The following is a 22,077-nucleotide window of genomic DNA, read 5'->3' as shown; positions in this document are numbered from 1 at the left end:
TGGAAAAGTTATACAGTTAAATTTGATATGTTGTAGAAATACAATGTTTTCTTTAACCATTTAACCATGTGCGCTGCCATTTGCTTGGATTTTTATTAACTCTAAGTCATAAAAATTATTGACTCAGAAAATATTCCAACTATAAAGAGATACTATCAATGAACTTCAGATGAAACTTTGTTACTGAAACTTATTTCTAAAGAAGCAATCTATACAATTCCCCATTTCATAACAGAAAGCCATCCTACATCCATGGTAAAAATCTTATGTTTTAAAAGCAATTCCATTCCCAGATAACTAAACATATTTTAATTTCTCAATTAAAATTCATATTTTAACTATCATCTCTAAAAATATTTTTAAAGTATATAAATCTTATTTAATGTTTTAGTTCGGCTTTACAGAATAAATACAAAGTCAAATGAATATAAATATATTTTTAGATTATATATTTAAAATAAAGTCAATCTGAAGAGATCTTTGTTTCAGCACATACAATTGTTTGTCTATTATAAAAAGGAGCAACAATTACTTGCACTTTAACCCTTTAACCTTAATATTTCTCCTTCATATTATGAAGTAAAAAAGCAATATATATATGTGCATAAATATGGCAAAATTTGTACATCACCATATATATTTAGTTTACTAAGTACTTATTTTCAGATAAAAAAAAATGTCAACATTAAAAAATTTAAACTAAATCAGCTGATGTGCAAATATCCATAGTTCACTTAGGGATGGTTGTTTAGCAGCATCAATGGGAAAGAACAGGTAGCTTGAAATAAAAATTCACCTGAAAGCTGAGGATATTTGAACTTTGCAGGGGCTGTGTGTGGTATATTACCTTCTAGTGCAACCCTTGAAATGATCCCTTTATTCTCTGTTTGAATCACCTATTCTTATCTCTTTAGAGAACCACTGATGATCCGACTAAACCCTCCAATTTTACCAATGGTAGGAGTGGCAGAATATCTCTGAGAAGTTAAGTGATATGAATTACAAACACAGGTAAACTGAGGTTTTAAAAAAATACATATGTGTAGTAATGTTTCACACAATAGGTCATGTATCCTAATTACAAGACAAATTCCCTTTGTAGCACACCATGCAGCTGGTATCAGTATATCTGCTCTTGAAAAAACAGAATAAGAATGGGCAGGCAAGGTCAGCAAGAGGTCATTTATCACCATTTCTGGAAAATATTGGGAAATTTTATCTTGTGCTAAGAACTAATGATCTTCTTGGGTGATATAAGAATCATATGGTGATATTGAGCAATAAAACTTAGGCCAGGGCATTAATGGGCATGAAAAAGGAGATGGCAAAATAAAGAGCTGGATGTGATTTGTGAATGTCATTCTCACCAACAGAATGTTTCAGGAATGCACTGCCCATCACAAAAGGGAATTCAACTCAAAGATGCCAGATTGTGTTTATTCACTACTATCCTCCACATCTAACGAACAGTTTGGAAGCTCCTATCTAACTTTCTCCCCAACCACTGAACCCAGTCCTAAAATATGATTTAGGTTTCCTTCCTGGTCTCTTAGTTTCCCAAGAGAGATATTTAGATTTTTGTGACAGGAAAGAATTTAGGCAACCTTACTTATCTACTTGGGATAACACAGCTGAAGGGAAAATCTGCCTTTACTGAAAATAAATAAGTAAATAAAAGCTTTTCCAAATGCTTTCCTAAAGCAAGATTAAAGAAACTTTATGTAATCTTTAATAATTGCATATAGAAACTCATCAGAACAAGGATGAAGATCAAAACCTGCTTCCACCATTTGTTTTGCTGAGGTCCTGGCCACCAGTGGACCTTAAGCAAATAGAGATGTAAATCTATGACACAGCTTCTCACTCTGCTAACAGCTAGGGAACAAAGGAAGGCGATTCAAGCATAGTGCCTTCTTCCAGGGTACTTCCAGTCCCTGCCCTTCATTACTACATAAGAAAGGCAGGTCTTTTACACATATTATCATTTGTTATTTTTCTATAACAAACATTTTCTTCTTTTTATCTATTTTACAAAATTATCACCCAAAGAACTTTCCCTAGCTCCTTGATCAGCATTACTAATATACATTAGAATATAAATTAAGATCCATTCTCAAAGAAAAAGCCAATATCACGAACTCATTTAGAATCAATAGTATCAGGCTACCCAAGCAGGTATTAAATAGTGAAAAAGTCTGCCAAGAGGGAATTAAAAAAAGAAATAAAAAGTGTGAAGGATCTGTTGAAAACACGGGCGTAAGCAACATGCAGTAACTGTGAATGGCTGACAAATCACAGTAGTTTAATAGACCTGCCAGGCATATCCAAAAAGAAGAATCTTTTTTTTTTTTTTTTTTTTAACAAAGTTCTTGCCTAGTTTGCAAGCACCACTGGGTCTGGGGGCTGGAACTGAAAAAAAAAAAAAAATTAAAGTCTGTTCAAAACGAGAAAATAAAATGATCATTTATTGTTATTTTCGGGCACAAGGAGTAATTAGAGTAATAACAACTACTAAGAAAAAGAAAAAAAAAAGTTGCCATTAGTCACCGTTTTTAAGAAAGCTCTTCAATTCTTTTAACCAAAAGCACTGCAAATGATTTCCAGCAGCCCTGACTCGTCTTTCTTGGGTCACTTGCCTACCTGATACTGAGCCAATGGTCTGGTGTCAACCCTATTTGACTCATGTGGAATGAGGAGGAAAGAGAGTTCAACATGAAAACTGGGATGATGCTATGAGAGTTTCAGTGAATGAATCTGGGTACAGCTATCTTCTACACTCTCCACTGGAAAGAAACAGAGAAAGAGGAATTTGGGACTATGATTTGAAGGATGCTAAATCTAGACCAAGAGTCAAGGTTTATGAAATAATGACAAGCAAGAGACAGTGCACAACAGTCTCTTATAAAGTAGAGAGTTAAAACAAAAATGAAGAGGACTAAAAGAATTAAAGAAAATATTTCCTGTGAAGTTCTGCTTGCTTTCATGAGTTCAAGAACTGAACTATACCTATATACAACTCATTGTGCTGGAGAGGGAAGGGTTCATGGAAAGGTAATAAATGGGTATCACACATCTTACTCTCAGTCCTCACAGCAAACTAGCCAGGTCTTTTTACCATTATTTTAGGGGTAAGAAAATGGAACAGAGAAATAATGTAAAGTACCCAAATAACCCATCTCCTACATAGGGAGCTAGATTTTGAACCTAGAATTGAATGCCTCTAATGAAATTTCTAAAGGAAAACCCACTAATATTCATGTCTTATAAAGAAGAGAAATAATATTTAGCTAAGGAGTTCATGTTAAAATGTCTTTCAAATATAAGATCTTTTAAACCATGAAAAAATTATCAGGTGGAAAAAATGTGTAGGATCCTGGTTTTGAAGAGATTCATAACTAAGGCATAAAAGTTAAAATCTATATCCTAAGGTGAAAATGTTTTACTGCTTAGCAGTTTTGTGACATGGTTATGTTTGTACAAATTGACATATTGATTTTAAGATGTAAAAAAAAAAATTCAGTATTTTTCAAACCAAATTTCTGTTTAAGAAAGACAGAATCACAATTTGCCTTAAAATGCAGTAAACTGAGACTGAGAATTTGAATGTTTAAAAGCTGAACTTTCTGAGAAATGCCAGAAATACAATTATTTAGAATTTGACTGTTGCTGCCTCACATTGAGCAGTATTTAGTCCCTTCTCCCTTCTCTGTGTGTGTGTGTGTGTGTGTGTGTGTGTGTGTGTGTGTCTGATGTGAGAGAATATTTGAAATGTGAAAAATAACCTTTTTCTTTCCCCTATCCCTGATGGTGTTACCATATGGCTTTAGCAGTTGGTCCCATCCTTTTCACCCTCCTACTATTTATTTATTTTAATCACTACTTGTGATTAGTAAAATGAAGGGCTCTATGTGTCTATTCCTGGCTGTATTCTTGCTCCGTAGTTTGGCCCCTGATCATTCAATTTCCCTTAGCTGCAGAGACTGCCATCTTTAAATGAGCATAATGTTACTCACCAGTTGAATGAAATCCTTAAAAATGATATTTCCTTATATTTTAAAAGCGTTTCTATTATCTGTGGGGTTTTTTCTCCTAAATTTCAAAACCATCTGTGCCTTCTCATTTATGACCAAGACTTTTTTGAGTTTCAAATTTGCTTAGAGCTGACAAAACACAACATCTGGATTTCAATTCAAGGAGGAAGGCTCATTTGAAAGCTTTTTAATGCCCCTGGACCACAATGAGATCAAATTGAAGAAATTTTTTTATGAGTTGAGTGCAAATGAATTAGAAACATGTGGATTAAATTTCTCTTAAACCTCAAAGGGAATTTAAATATTAAGGGAACGTGCTTTTCTAACTGCTTCTTGACTTCTGCCAAAGTCAGAACACTTGAAAAAAGAGTTGGTGATATCTACTGAATTCAAATGTACCCAGATTTTCTTCTCTAATGTATAAAGAACATTTGGATCTTTGAATAAAGGGGAATATAACCAAAGATTTACAAGTTTCATATCCAATAATGCTTAATCTTCAGTCTAAAACAAGCATATTCCTAGAATTCGTAGTCTTTCCTTGTTTTTTCTTTTTTTATTGGCATTTGTTTCATTTAACAATAGCCCAGTCTATTGATGAATACGATGAATGACATCACCGTACTGATGTAACAGAAAATCTCTCAGTCTTTTCATGTACTTTATTTCAAGGATTGGAAAAATTGATTAAAAATGTATTTGTTTCACAGACATAGAGAACAGACCTTATGGGCATGGGGGAGAGGGGTGGAGGGAGAGGGTGAGACATATGGAGAGAGTAACATGGAACTTACAATAATATATGTAAAATAGATAGCCAATGGGAATTTTCTGTATGACTCAGGGAACTCAAACAGGGGCTCTGTGCCAGTCTAGAAGGTTGGGATGGGGAAGGAAATGGGAGGGAAGTTTGGGAGGGAGGGGGCATGGGTGTACCTATGGCTGATTCTTGTTGATGTTTGATAGAAAACCACAAAATTCTGTAAAGCAATTATCCTTCAATTAAAAAATAAAGTGGCAAAAAAAGAAAATTTATTTGTTTCAAATTTATGAGTTTATAAGTTTTTTTCTACTTAACTTTATTTCATTGGGTTAAAAATCTTTCCTGATAAATAGAAAAGAACTAACCCTCGCTCCTTTGGATACATATTAGTCTCCTAAGCACTCACTTTATAAACAATACTGTCACAATTACCTGTGTGGTTTTGGTTGTGTGTGTATGTGGGTATGTCTGCACAGGGATATGTAAAAGCAGTTATTAATATTTTAACACACAACATCTGACCCTGAGGCCCCTGTACACACAGATGAAGTAATTGTTCAATTATTTGCAAGGAAAACAGCCATGACCATGGACCTGAGTGAAGCCTCTGCAAAGGACAGCTCTGAAGAGGGCAGGCTGAGGGGAGCAATCATCAGTGTAGGAGCTGCAATTTTTCCAATTTCCTGAGTTGGAAGCAGCTTAAAATGATCCTTTGCTGGTAGTCGCAAAAGTGTGGCAGTGACGAGTAGTAATTCTCCCCTACTGCCCTTTCCTCAGAAAGCCTTGATCTACTCTTATCCTGAGGGTAACCAATGTCATGACATGTCTACAGCCTTCCTTATCACCACTGCTAATAACAGATTCCTGCCTGGAGACAGCACCATGAGCACAATTTTAAATAGTCTCTTCTGGCACAAAATGATTTTGTAAAGCAGACTCTGAAGTTGAGGCAAATATTCACAAGTGTGCCAGCAATAACTCCAGAAGTCACTTGACAATATTAAGATAAAACCTTATTACTGACAACTCTTTTTTTCTCCATTGCATCCTACATTTTCCTATAACTTAAGACTTTCAGAGACATCCTTGTATCACCACTTCTCTACTCAGGAATAATGCTAAAGGATGCGGTTGATCATCTGAGTGAGAAAAGAAGTCTCAAGGACACATCTATTTTCTGAAAGAAAGATGACAGTTGGCTAGCTGGGGTTGGAAGGGTTTCAGTCAAAAGAAATGCTCTTAAATTAAGGAAAAAATAAGAGACTGTCTCAGATTATAAAGATCTGTTCTGTGACAAATAAAGCTGATATTTAATATGCTGCAGTAAAATATACAAACAGGTTGCTCATCCTTTGCCTCACCTAAGGAAAATCTGCAGAGACAAAATCTACTTTTCACAGCCTCTCACTTATCCATGGAAGGAAGTACTGAACAACAGCCCCATTCAAGTGATAAACCTAAAAAGGAGAATTCCACTTCAGTGCCAGGTGACGAGTAAACATGAAGCAAGAGAACAGGTGAGTTTAGGGAAAAATGCCACCACCTATCCCATGAATTTTGGTAAAACATTCACACACATTTGCTGGGAATATGTGTTGAATTATCACAAGAACAACTCAAGTACTATGAAATATTCCTGACAGTTACAGTGATTGATTTAATTACTACTTTTAAGACATTTCCTTTCTTACGCTGCCCAGTATATTCATTAAGGGAAACACCATGAAACTTATTTACACTTTATAAAACTCCTCTGGAGCTCAGATCTTCATAATATTTGCTTAGCCACAGTTAATAAAGAAAATGTCTTATATACAATCTGAATACCAGATTGTAGTAGTTTCTAATTCTTAACTCCATCCTGAGATTACATTGTCCCTTATGACAAAATACAACAGAGAAAGTCTGTGTCCATGCTGTCAGGGTCACTGTAGGGTGGTTTTCAATGAATGGTCCTGTGAAAAAGTGGTTTTCCATGATTTTCTTATTCTCCCATCTTTAACATTTACAATGATAAACTATAAGGTTTTTTCCTATACACACACACACACATATAGGAATTGCAAACATTTTTCTGCAATTGGTCACTACTGACAAAATGAATTAACAAGCAATGAATGAATATCAATGAGAATATTGAAATAACTATTAAAAATAACCCATATACCATCCTTCGTTCCCAATATTGAGCATTATAAACATTTAATAATATAATTTTACAATTAAAAACATCATTTATTCAAATTATGAATAAAATATGTTTTAATATTGCAATGCTGAAACTAAAGAAGAATGACTACTGGAATGATTCCAAAAGCTATATAAATATATGACTCTCATTTACTTATTCCTTCACTGAGAGACCATTCATTAAAAGACAAATATTTGGAAGAACACAATGCATGAAGAGGACACAATATAAACTGTCAGAATAACAGAAGAGTCAACATCTAACTTTTACTGGCCACTAATTGAACAGCCACTGAATAAACAATTCATATGTTGCCTGATTTATTTGAACAATATTAGAAACAAGGAGAGATACTATTAATAGTATCAGAGATACAATTAGAACAAGTGAAATACTATTATAAACTTACAGATGAGAACATTGAGGTGCATACAGGTTAAATAGCTTATCCATGGTCACACAAGCAAGGGTGGTCAGAGTTTTGAATAAAAACTAAATATCTTCAGAACTCTTAATCAGCATGCCCTAGTTTATTAGTGACAGAGATCTAAATGATGTCACTCCTTTCTAATGCATTGAGCCAAACTACAGAAAATTGAGATGGCCAGTCATCTTACTACAGCTTCTTCCTCTTTGCAGCTTCAGAGCCTCTTTCAGGCACCTAATTTAAAATGTTTGATTTCTTGTGCAACATATCCCATTAGTGGCATGGTGTGCGTAACTACATAAGGGACTTTGGCAGGGCAAGACTTGGACAGTGTAGACTGTCCAAGACTGAGACATAATTATAGTAATGTGAGGCTCAAGTTGTTCTTCAGTATGTCTCATGCTCTCCTCCAGATATGCTGCAATCCACTTACCATTTGTGGCAATTATTTGACATATGTTTGTTAATAACTAAAGGAATTGTATTTTTGTGATACTTCTGTTATCTGCATTATTTTTTTTTAAAAAACCTGTAAGATGGCAACTGCCTTATTTTGAGACCCCAAGCATAATCACATACTTGTGATTTCTTCCTAGTACCCATTTTAACCTTTTTAAAAGTTATTCTTGGATCAAAAGCATAACGATTTCTTCCTAGTACCCATTTTAACCCTTTTAAAAGATATTCTTGGATCAAAGGAACATTTAAATGCTGAGTAATTTCCACAAAACAACTTCTGAATGTCGGCAGAGGACATCAGGCACCCAGAAAAGCAGCCCAATGTCTTCAAAAGAAGGTAGGAAAAAATATAAAAGACAAAAAGAGAGACAAAAGAGGTAGGGACAGAGCTCCACCCCCAGGAAGGGAGTCTTAAAAAGAGAGAAGTTTCCAAACACCAGGAAACACTCTCACTGCCAAGTCTGTGGTGAGCCTAGGAACCACAGAGGGCAACATAACAAGGAGGAAAAATAAATAAATAATTAAACCCCACAGATTACATGCCCAACGGTAACTCCACCAGCGGAGAAGCAGTGCAGACTCCTGCACCTGCCACTAGCAAGCGGGGGCTGGGCAGAGAGGCACGGGCTGCATTGCTCAGAGTAAGGACCAGGCCTGAATGCCCCGAGGGCAATCTGAAGGAACTAACTTGGGCTAGCAAACCAGTCTGTGGGATAGCTACCACGCAAAAAGCCCTAACCTAAGACACCCTCGGGCCTGCTCACAGAATAAAGGACTGAACAGAGCTAGCCGGCTGCAGACCATCCCCCTCCGGTGACAGGCAGCCAGAGCCAGAAGGGGGCAGTCGCAGCCCCAGAGAGGCATTATCTACCAAACTGCAAGCAGGCTTCTTTGCTAACTAAGACTTCTTGGGCTTCTGGATGGTCAACATCTGCCTGAGAAGGTGTGCCAGTTGTACACCCAGAAAACCGAGCAGCAGGGATGGGGGAGGTGATAAGTCGCAGTGACTGCACCCGCCAAACACCTCATCACCTGAGCTGCTCAGATCTGGGAAGGGCACAAAACACAGGCCCAATGGAGTCTGCACTTCTGAGGACTAACTGAATGCCTGAACCTGAGTGGCTTAGACCTGGGAGGTGCATGCAGGCCAGGGCTGGCCTTGGACAGAGCCTGGGCAGGGAGGGCACATGCATGTGAGCGGGGGCAGGCCCAGTGTGGCTGAGACACTGTGAGCACATGCCAGTGTTATTTGTTTGCAGCGTCCCTCCCTCCCCATAGTGCAACTGAACAAGTGAGCCTAATAAAAGTGCCCGTGACCGCCTCCTCCTGTCAGGGTGGAAATCAGACACTGAAGAGAATAGCAAACAGAAGCAGCTAAAACAGAGGGAACCACTTGGAAGTGACAGGTACAATAGATTAAAACCCTGTAGTTAGTACTGACTACATAGGAAGGGGCCTATGCTGCTGCTGCTGCTGCTAAGTCGCTTCAGTCGTGTCCAACTCTGTGCGATCCCAGGCTCCCCCGTCCCTGGGATTCTCCAGGCAAGAACACTGGTGTGGGTTGCCATTTCCTTCTCCAATGCATGAAAGTGAAAAGTGAAAGTGAAGTCGCTCAGTCGTATCCGACTCCTAGCGACCCCATGGACTACAGCCTATCAGGCTCCTCCGTCCATTGGATTTTCCAGGCATAGATCTTGAAAAATATAAGCCCTATGAAGGAACTATCCAAAAATGAACTGACCCACACTGCCCACAACAACACCAGAGAAAGTCCTAGATATATTTTTACTATAATTTTTTAATTTAAAAAAATTTTAAGTCCTCTATTACTCCCTTAATTTTCATTTTTATAACCTACTACTACTTTGCAAAAAAAAAAAAAAAGCCATTTTTTTAAAGCAAACTTCATGTATACATAAATTTTTTATAATTTTTGTGACTTTTTTTTTTTAATATTGTATTTTTGAAAATCCAACCTCTACTCTAGATTTTTAACCTTGCTTTTTGGTATTTGTTATCAATTTTGTACCTTTAAGAACCCAATCTTCGTACCCATTTTTATTTGGGAGCGAGATTACTGGCTTGACTGCTCTCTCAATCTTTGGACTCTCCTTTTCTCCACCAGGTCGCTCTATCTCCTCCCTCCCCTTTCTCTTCTCTACCCAACTCTGTGAATCTCTTTGTGTGTTCCAGACGGTGGAGAACACTTAAGGAACTTATTACTGGCTGGATCTCTTTCTCTCCTTTTGATTCCCCTCTTTATCCTCCTGGCCACCTCTGTCTCCTTCCTCCCCCCTACTCTTTTCTGTGTAACTCCGTGAACATCTCTGACTGGTCCAGACTGTGGAGCACACATAAGGAAGTGGTTACTGGCTAGCTTGCTCTCTCCTCTTTTGATTCCACCTAATCTCATTCAGGTCACCTCTAACTCCCTCCTCCCTCTTCTCTTCTCCATGTAACTCTCTGAACCTCTCTGGGTGTCCCTCACTGTGGAGAAACTTTTTTATCTTTAACCTAGATGTTTTATGAATGGTCCTGTATAGATGGAGAAGTCTTGAGACTACTGTAAAAATAACACTGAAAACCAGAAGCAGGAGGCTTAAGTCCTAATCCTGAGAATACCAGAGAACTCTTGACTCCAGGGAACATCAATCGACAGGAGCTCATCAAACACCTCCATACCTACACTGAAACCAAGCACCACCCAAGTGCCAACAAGCTCCAGAGGAAGACATACCATGCAAATTCTCCAGCAACACAGGAACACAGCCCTGAGCTTCAATATACAGCCTGCCCAAAGTCACTACAACCCACTGACATCTCATAACTCATTGCTGGACACTTCATTGCACTCCAGAGGGACGAAATCCAGCTCCACCCACCAGAACACTGACACAAGCTTCCCTAACAAGGAAACCTTGACAAGCCACCCGTACAACCCCACCCACAGTGAGGAAACTCCACAATAAAGAGAACTCCACAAACTGCTAGAATACCAAAAGGCAACCCCAAACACAGCAATATAAACAGGATGAAGAGACAGAGGAATACCAAGCAGGTAAAGGAACAGGATAATGTCCACCAAACCAAACAAAAGAGGAAGAGATAGCGAATCTACCTGATAAAGAATTCCAAATAATGATAGTGAAAATGACCCAAAATCTTGAAATCAAAATGGATTCACAGATAAATAGCCTGGAGGCAAGGATTGAGAGGATGCAAGAAAGGTTTAACAAGGACCTAGAAGAAATAAAAAAGAATCAGTATATAATGAATAATGCAATAAATGAGATCAAAAACACTCTGGGGGAAACAAATAGTAGAATAACAGAGGCAGAAGATAGGATTAGTGAAGTACAAGACAGAATGGTACAAATAAATGAATCAGAGAGGGAAAAAAATGAATTAAAAGAAATGAGGAGAATCTCAGACACCTCCAGGACAATGTTAAACACCCCAACATTCGAATCATAGGAGTCCCAGAAGAAGACAAAAAGAAAGACCATGAACAAATACTTGAGGAGATAATAGTTGAAAACTTCCCTAAAATGAGGAAGGAAATAATCTCCCAAGTCCAAGAAACCCAGAGAGCCTCAAACAGGATAAACTCAAGGCGAAACACCCCAAGAAACATATTAATCAAATTAACAAAGATCAAACACAAAGAACAAATATTAAAAGCAGCAAGGGAAAAACACCAAATAACACACAAGGGGATTCCCATAAGGATAACAGCTAATCTTTCAATAGAAACTCTTCAGGCCAGGAGGGAATGGCAGGACATACTTAAAGTGATGAAAGAAAATAACCTACAGTCCAGATTACTATACCTAGTAAGGATCTCATTCAAATATGAAGAAAAAAATCAAAAGTTTTACAGACAAGCAAAAGCTGAGAGAATACAGCACCAAACCAGCTCTCCAGCAAATGCTAAAGGATATTCTCTAGACAGGAAACACAAAAAGGCTGTATAAATTTGAACCCAAAATAATAAAGTAAATGGCAACGGGATCATACTTATCAATAATTACCTTAAACATAAATGGGTTGAATGCCCAAACCAAAAGACAAAGACAGGCTGAATGGATACAAAAACAAGACCTCTATATATGTTGTCTCAAGAGACCCACCTCAAAACAGGGGATACATACTGACTGAAAGTGAAGGGCTGGAAAAAGATATTCCATGCAAATAGAGACCAAAAGAAAGCAGGAGTAGCAATACTCATATCAGATAAAATAGACTTTAAAACAGAGGCTGTGAAAAGAGAGAAAGAAGGACACTACATAAGGATCAAAGGATCAACACAAGAAGAAGATATAATAATTATAAATATATATGCACCCAACATAGGAGCACTGCAATATGTAAGACAAATGCTAACAAGTATGAAAGGGGAAATTAACAATAACACAATAATAGTGGGAAACTTTAATACCCTACTCACAGCTATGGATAGATCAACTAAACAGAAAATTAACAAGGAAACATAAACTTTAAATGATACAATAGACCAGTTAGACCTAATTGATATCTATAGGACATTTCACCCCAAAACAATGAATTTCACCTTTTTCTCAAGCATACACAGAACTTTCTCCAGGATAGATCACATCCTGGGCCATAAATCTAGCCTTGGCAAATTCAAAAAAATTGAAATCATTCCAAGCATCTTTTCTGACCACAATGCACTAAGATTAGATCTCAGTTACAGGAGAAAAACTATTAAAAATTAAAACATATGGAGGATGAACAACACGCTGCTGAATAACGAAGAAATGAAAATATGCATAGAAACGAAGGAAAATAAAAACACAACAACCCAAAACCTGTGGGACACTGTAAAAGCAGTGCTAAGGGGAAGGTTCATAGCAATACAGGCATACCTCAAGAAACAAGAAAAAAAGTCAAATCAATAACCTAACTCTACACCTAAAGCAACTAGAAAAGGAAGAAATGAAGAATCCCAGGGTTAGTATAAGGAAAGAAATCTTAAAAATTAGAGCAGAAATAAATGCAAAAGAAACAAAAGAGACCATAGCAAAAATCAACAAAACCAAAAGCTGGTTCTTTGAAAGAATAAATAAAATTGACAAACCATTAGCCAGACTCATCAAGAAACAAAGGGAGAAAAATCAAATCAATAAAATTAGAAATGAAAATGGAGAGATCACAACAGACAACACAGAAATACAAAGGATCATAAGAGACTACTATCAGCAATTATATGCCAATAAAATGGACAACGTGGAAGAAATGGACAAATTCTTAGAAAAGTACAACTTTCCAAAACTTGACCAGGAAGAAGTAGAAAATCTTAACAGACCCATCACAAACATGGAAATTGAAACTGTAATCAGAAATCTTCCAGCAAACAAAAGCCCAGGTCCAGATGGCTTCACAGCTGAATTCTACCAAAAACTTAGAGAAGACCTAACGCCTATTCTACTCAAACTCTTCCAGAAAATTGCAGAGGAAGGTAAACTTCCAAACTCATTCTGAGGCCACCATCACCCTAATACCAAAACCTGACAAAGATGCCACAAAAAAAAAAAAAAAAAAACTACAGGCCAATATCATTGATGAGCATAGATGCAAAACTCCTTAACAAAATTCTAGCAATCAGAATCCAACAACACATTAAAAAGATCATACACCAAGACCAAGTGGGCTTTATTCCACGGATGCAAGGATTCTTCAATATCTTCAAATCAGTGTAATATACCACATTAACAAATTGAAAAATAAAAGCCATATGATTATCTCAATAGATGCAGAGAAAGCCTTTGACAAAATTCAACATCCATTTATAATAAAAACTCTCCAGAAAGCAGGAATAGAAGGACCATACCTCAACATAATAAAAGCTATATATGACAAACCACAGCAAACATTATTCTCAATGGTGAAAACTTGAAAGCATTTCCCCTAAAGTCAGGAACAAGACAGCGGTACCCACTTTCACCACTACTATTCAAGATAGTTTTGGAAGTTTTGGCCATAGCAATCAGAGCAGAAAAAAGAAATAAAAGGAATCCAAATTGGAAAAGAAGAAGTAAAACTCTCACTGTTTGCAGATGACATGATCCTCTACATAGAAAACCCTAAAGATTCCACCAGAAAATTACTAGAGCTAATAAATTAATATAGTAAAGTTGCAGGATATAAAATCAACACACAGAAATCCCTTGCATTCCTATACACTAATAATGAGAAAACAGAAAGAGAAATTAAGGAAATGATTCCATTCACCACTGCAACGAAAACAATAAAATACTTAGGAATATATCTACCTAAAGAAACTAAAGATCTATACATAGAAAACTATAAAACACTGGTGAAAGAAATCAAAGAGGACACTAATAGATGGAGAAATATACCATGTTCATGGATCGGAAGAATCAATATAGTGAAAATGAGTATACTACCCAAAGCAATCTATAGATTCAATGCAATCCCTATGAAGCTACCAACGGTATTTTTCACAGAGCTAGAAGAAATAATTTCACAATTTGTATGGAAAGAAAAAAACCTCGAATAGCCAAAGCAATCTTGAGAAAGAAGAATGGAACTGGAGGAATCAACCTGCCTGACTTCAGGCTCTACTACAAAGCCACAGTCATCAAGACAGTATGGTACTGGCACAAAGACAGAAATATAGATCAGTGGAACAAAATAGAAAGCCCAGAGATAAATCCATGCACCTATGGACACCTTATCTTTGACAAAGGAGGCAAGAATATATAATGGAGAAAAGACAATCTCTTTAACCAGTGGTGCTTGGAAAACTGGTCAACCACTTGTAAAAGAATGAAACTAGGATACATTCTAACACCATACACAAAAATAAACTCAAAATGGATTATAGATCTACATGTAAGACCAGAAACTAAAAAACTCCTAGGGGAGAACATAAGCAAAACACTCTCTGACATAAATCACAGCAGGATCCTCTATGACCCACCTCCCAGAATATTGGAAATAAAAGCAAAAATAAACAAATGGGACCTAATTAAAATTAAAAGCTTCTGCACAACAAAGGAAACTATAGGTGAAAAGACAGCCTTCAGAATGGGATAAATAATAGCAAATGAAGCAACTGAGAAAGAATTAATCTCAAAAATATACAAGCAACTCCTGTAGCTCAATGACAGAAAAATAAACGACCAAATCAAAAAATGGTCCAAAGAGCTAAATAGACATTTCTCCAAAGAGGACATACAGATGGCTAACAAACACATGAAAAGATGCTCAACATTACTCATTATCAGAGAAATGCAAATCAAAACCACAATGAGGTAGCATTTCACGCCAGGCAGAATGGATGTGATCCAAAAGTCTACAAGCAGTAAATGCTGGAGAGGGTGTGGAGAAAAGGGAACCCTCTTACACTGTTGGTGGGAATGCAAACTAGTACAGCCACCATGGAGAACAGTGTGGAGATTTCTTAAAAAAACTGGAAATAGAACTGCCATATGACCCAGCAATCCCACTACTGGGCATACACACTGAGGAAACCAGAAGGGAAAGAGACACGTGTACCCCAATGTTCATCGCAGCACTGTGTATAATATCCAGGACATGAAAGCAACCTAGATGTCCATCAGGAGATGAATGGATAATAAAGCTGTGGTACATATACACATGGAGTATTACTCAGCCATTAAAAAGAATACATTTGAATCAGTTCTAATGAGGTGGATGAAACTGGAGCCGATTATACAGAGTGAAGTAAGCCAGAAAGAAAAACACCAATACAGTATAATAATGCATATATATGGAATGTAGAAAGGTGATAATGATAACCCTGTATGAGAGACAGCAAAAGAGACACAGATGTATAGGACAGTCTTTTAGACTCTGTGGGAGAGGGAGAGGTTGGGAAGATTTGGGAGAATGGCATTGAAACATGTATAATATCATATATGAAATGAATCACCAGTCCAGGTTCAGTGAATGATACAGGATGCTTGGGGCTGGTGCACTGGGATAACCCAGAGGGATTGTACGGGGAGGAAGGTGGGAGGGGGGCTCAGGATGGGGAACACATGTACACCCTTGATGGATTCATGTTGATGTATGGCAAAACCAATACAATACTGTAAAGTAATTAGCACCATAAAGTGCTATCCTGGTGGCTCAGACCATAAAGAATCTGCCTGCAGTGAGGGAGACCCAGGTTCGATCCCTGGGTTGGAAAGATCCCCTGGAGAAGGGAATGGCAACCCACTCCACTATTCTTGCCTGGAGAATTCCATGGACATAGGAGCTTGGTGGGCTACAATCCATGAGGTAGTGAAGAGTTAGACACAACTGACTGACTAATACTTCGGGTGAATAAGAGAGGCCCGCCCCATGGATTCACTCTGCATTGATCTGAAGGGAATCCACTGAGTAAGATGCTAAGAATTTGAAATATTCCAAAAGGAAGTGAAATTCATTTACGGGTGTATTTTTAAGTGTTGCTTAACTTACTTAAGCTACTGCATTTGCAAGTATTGCAAGTATTTTACTACCAGAACTACCATACTTACAATTACTCATTTAAGCATTAATTTTGTTTTACCCCATGGAATATTATTTAGTTACTGCTTAAATGCTGATGCTTCAACCTTCTCACCTATGTAATAATGAGAATAGTGAGAAATTACTGTGTGCCTATTCTATTCCTGGGACTTAAGACTCATACCATATATGAATAGGGGGCTTCCCTGGTAGCTCAGCTGGTAAAGAATCTGCCTGAAATACAAGAGACCCCATGAAAGCTGAAAAGTAAAGTTGATCTTGTATTCAAATCAAGCTTCTACTACAAAAATATCTTTTTATTTATTTTTATTTTTTAATATAAATTTATTTATTTTAATTGGAGGCTAATTACTTTACAAGCGACCCCAGTTCGAATCCTAGGTCAGGAAGATCCTCTGGAGAAGGGATAGGCTACCCACTCTAGTATTCCTAAGCTTCCCTTGTGGTTCACCTGGTAAAGTATCCATCTGTAATGTGGGAGACCTGGGTTCAATATACAAGTAGAACAAAAACTATGTTACCAGGGGCACATTAGTTAATGTGCTGAGGCTCAGTATTCCTATTGGGATAATTTCACCTATCTTTATTTTTTAGTAAGGATTAAACATGGAACAACAGATTCGTTCCAAATAGGAAAAGGAGTACGTCAAAGCTGTATATTGTCACCCTGCTTATTTAACTTATATGCAGAGTACATCATGAGAAACGCTGGGCTGGAAGAAGCACAAGCTGGAATCAAAATTGCCTGGAGAAATATCAATAACCTCAGATATGCAGATGACACCACCCTTATGGCAGAAAGTGAAAAGGAACTAAAAAGCCTCTTGATGAAAGTGAAAGAGGAGAGTGAAAAAGTTGGCTTAAAGCTCAACATTTAGAAAACGAAGATCATGGCATCTAGTCCCATCACTTCATGGGAAATAGATGGGGAAACAGTGGAAACAGTGTCAGACTTTATTTTGGGGGGCTCCAAAATCACTGCAGATGTTGATTGCAGCCATGAAATTAAAAGACACTTACTCCTTGGAAGGAAAGTTATGACCAACCTAGATAGCATATTAAAAAGCAGAGATATTACTTTGCCAATAAAGGCCTGTTCAGTCAAGGCTATGGTTTTCCCAGTGGTCATGTACAGATGTGAGAGTTGGACTGTGAAGAAAGCTGAGCGCCGAAGAATTGATGCTTTTGAACTGTGGTGTTGGAGAAGACTCTTGAGAGTCCCTTGGACTGCAAGGAGATCCAACCAGTCCATTCTAAAGGAGATCAGTCCTGGGTGTTCACTGGAAGGACTGATGCTGAAACTCCAATACTTTGGCCACCTGAAGCAAAGAGCTGACTCATTAGAAAAGACTCTGATGCTGGGAGGGATTGGGGGCAGGAGGAGAAGGGGACGACAGAGGATGAGATGGCTGGATGGCATCACTGACTCAATGCACATGAGTTTAGGTGAACTCTGGGAGTTGGTGATGGACAGGGAGGCCTGGCATGCTGCAATTCACGGGGTCGCAAAGAGTCAGACACGACTGAGCAACTGAACTGACTGAACTGAACTGAACTGAAACTAGGTGATAGATATGAAGCATTTAATGCATTGTACGTCCTATATCACTTAAATTATAAACTAAAATTATGAACAACGGTATTGCAATGTGACCCTCACCAAAATCTTATGTTATTATCTTATTTGTAGTTGAATACCCCGAGGATCACAAATTGAAAACAGCATGTCCAAGGTCAAAGCTGTAAAAATGATACCTGATAATATGGGACCATTTATACCTAGATCTGCCACATATCTTCCACTGCCCTTAAAACAATACTAAATGTTTCTATAGGACAATATAAAAGCTATTTCAATGTAATGCTGAAAAAAATGATCTGTAAATTCTATGTGTCTACCAATGAGTAAAAGAAATATGGAAAAATAATCTATATTCTGGTGACTCCAAATTTACATTTTTAGCCTGGCTTTCTACCTTGAACTCCAGATTTTTATGCAAGTGTTTCCATGTCACCTCAGCTTGAATGTTTAATAATCATCTCAAAATTAAAATTCCTAAAATGGGACTCTGGATTTTAACCATCTTCCAGCCTCTACCATCTGCTCTGACAGTCTTTTCTATCTCTCTACTTGAAAATTTCATCCTACCAGTTGCTCAAGCCAATACCTGTGAGTTATCTTTGATTTCCCTCTTTACCCTATATCCCAATCAAGAAATCTGGTCAATGTTATGATCAAAATATATCAAGAATTCAATCACTCCCCACTTCCTAACTTATCCCCCTAATTCTCTTTAAGTTCTCAACACAGAAGTCAGAATGCTTCTCCTATCTCTTTGAAAGAAAAAGCCAAAGCCCCCAGAATAATCTATGAGGCCCTCCATCGTCGGACCACTCTCCCATCACTAATTAGCCTCAAATCATACGACTGACCCCTTGCTCATGCCACTCTAACTACACTGGTCTCTTCAATTTTCCATCAACAAACAAATCACGCTTCTACTCAGGATCAGGCATCCCTCTGCCTTAAATACCCTTTTCTCAGTTATCCAATAGAATCAAAATTATACCTTCTTCAAGTCCTTGTTCATACTCTCTCTGGCCACCTTATTTAAAATTGCAATCCCTTTTACCATACACACATCATTATTCCTCTTCTCTCTTATTTTTCTCCATAGTAGTGTGTGTGTATGTATGTGTGTATAAAAATATATGTGTATGTAAAGATATATATGTGTGTAGATATATATGTATATATATATGTATGTGTGCATATATATGTGTATATATGTCTGTGTGTCTATATATATACCATTCTCTGGGAATAAGTCTGGATAGGCTGGAACACAATACAATATTTATTCACTGTCTCTCCTTACTAAAATTTCATCTTCATGAGGGTTGAAATGTGTGTCTCTTTTCTTAACTTCTTTATCTACAATGCCTAGAATAATGGCTCAAACATTACATGTGTTTAACAAACATTTGCTGAGTGAACAAATACACAAGGGAAAGAGAGGTTACAATGGTAAAATGATAATCCATTCTCCTTATTTTTCTACCCTTTTATATGAGCAATAATTGTATTTTAAATGCCATGTTTTCTTACCTGATAGAATTTACTTTTGAGTTTCCATCACCATGCCTGTAATATTTCATTTCTCTGTTTCCTTGTTTTCATTTTAGGAGCTCTGCTTTTGGCAAGCATTGGAAGAATCTAAAAATGTCCATTGTTTGAAAACAAACATTTAATGATAAATGCAGCAACAGCTAATGTTTTACTAGTAGTGGTAGCAAACAATCATTCATTGGAGGCCTTTTAGGAATAATGGATCATGACTGATTCTGCATTTTTGCTGTTTTTCCTAACCCTCAGAAAAACACCATGAAATGACCATAATTAACAGAGATGGAAATTGGGATACAGAGATATTAAATAATGGCCTCAAGATTACAGAACTAGTAACTGAGAAGTTGGAATGTTAATGTTAACAAGCCCTTATCCATAGAGCTTCCAACATCTTTATCTCCAAATTAAAATACAATACATTGAAAATTATTTAATTTGCTCAATACATACTTGTTAACACAACTATCATATGGGTTGAACACAGAAGAACTGAACTTTTCTAGATACTACTACAGCAGTTTTAAAAATAATTCACAGTTCTCAAGCGAACTCCCCTTTTTTGCACTAACAATACCTTATTCTTTTTCTGCCTTTTTTTTTTTTTTTTTTTTGCTGCTGCTAAAGGTCTTATAAGATAAGCAAGTGACTCTTTACACAGCCTGACTCTCTTTCTGAAGAATATCTCATTGCCTTGAAAAGGACTTATAATCACTTAGATATGTTTGCTGGACTCCTTGGGGAGGTTTTGAAATTCTAACACTTCGTGTAAGTGCAGAGTGTATGCCAAAAATATTCTTTGTTGGGGAGGCTGAGGACTTTTTTTTTATTTACCAATGGACACAGCATGGTTTATAGCCTCTCAGAATGAATAAATAGAAACAGAAAATGGCAAAAACAAAATTGAACAAGATAGTTGGCAAAACACCTTTTGTTCATACAAAAGGAGATGGGGAAACTTTGAGAAAGGAAACTCCTTAAGAATTAATCAAAGTGGCTTAAGGAGAAATGATATTTATTGAGCACCTATTGTATGACAAACCTTCTATAAAGTGCCTATGGATGTTTTATATCATGTCTTTGCAGCAAATCATTGATGTGCATACCATCTCCACTTTATTCCTTTTAGATATCAGCAATGATATTAAGAGTTTAAAATGTTATTCAAATTCAACTGCCTAAATAGCTCTTCATTTTGAAAAACAGAAGCTTCCAGATTCAAATATATTAATAAAACGCAGGAGAATGCTAAAGCTAAGAATATTGGTTACTTACATGATTTATTCTTTCCTTTTTTTAAAATACTAGGAAGGCATTTTTCCCCTTTACACCCTTCCTCCCCTGAGTTATACTATAGTCATACTATTCATAGGATTCTAGAGGAATAGAAGAAGGCAATAATACCCCAGTCCAGTACTCTTGCCTGGAAAATCCCATGGATGGAGGAGACTGGTGGGCTACAGTCCATGGGGTTGCACAGAGTCAGACACAACTGAAGCAACTTAGCAGAGCAATAGGAAGTTGTTTAAAAGCAATTCTGGTGAAATTCCCCTCTTGTTGATAAATATCATTTGCTTAACAATGATAAATTTTTCATTAACCTCAATTTATCATGTACATCCTGTCAAAGTTCTCTAAGTAAGCTAAGGCCAAGAGGAAGTAGCATGTGCCACATTTATCATTTCACTAAGAACAACAACACAAACAGATATCTATGAAATATTGTTCTGCAACCTTGAACACTAGGTAACCCAGGACAGTGATATCCAAGAGAGGTAAACTCTAACTGCGCCCTGCTTATTGCCTTGTGAGGGTTTCCAGACTGCAGCTCCAAGAGAGAAGACCCAGACAGACCCCTCCCAGGGCTCCTTCTCACTGAACTTAAAGGATGGAGATGTGGATTTGGGGGATGTGGTGCAAAGCCTAAAATTAAGATCCAATATTATGTACCACCTACAAAGCCTGGTGAATCCAAAAGGGCCTCAAATGGTATAAACATAAGTTCCCCTTCCAACTCTGCTCTGGCAGATGAAGTCCCCCAGCCAAACAACCTTCCTTATGAGAAAGCCCAGGCACAGTGCTTGCTTATCTTTGAGTAGTGGTTTTCAGTTTTCTGACAGCCCAAGGAATTATTAAGCAAGCCAATCATAACCTTGTGCAATAACTGAGGTAGCCACATCCCTTAGTACTTCAAAGCCTGTCTCGCAAAGTCTCTAGTTGTTCACGCCGTCCCTGAGTGGTGGTAACCTTGATATGGTCCATGTCGTGTGCTGTGTTGTCCTCCACTAGGCTCTAAGTGTATGTGACTAATAATATTAGTATACATGACTACAGTCAATCTCATTTATCCAGTATTGGGTTTCATGTGTTTGGCTACTTCTATAATTCTAGGGTGGAAATCCCTTCCTCATCAATGGGGTAAACAGAAGGTGATTAAAAGAAGGAGGTCAAAATGGGAAAGGTTTGCAGATCAAAATATTAGAGAGACAGGATCTGTAGAGAAATAAAACAAGAGAGCTCAGCAGAGCATTTCCTCAAGTCTTCAACTTATGA

Source organism: Bos taurus, chromosome 18 (genome assembly GCF_002263795.3).
Source record: "Bos taurus isolate L1 Dominette 01449 registration number 42190680 breed Hereford chromosome 18, ARS-UCD2.0, whole genome shotgun sequence".
Lineage (NCBI taxonomy): Eukaryota > Metazoa > Chordata > Mammalia > Artiodactyla > Bovidae > Bos > Bos taurus.
Note: the sequence above shows the minus strand (reverse complement) of the source record.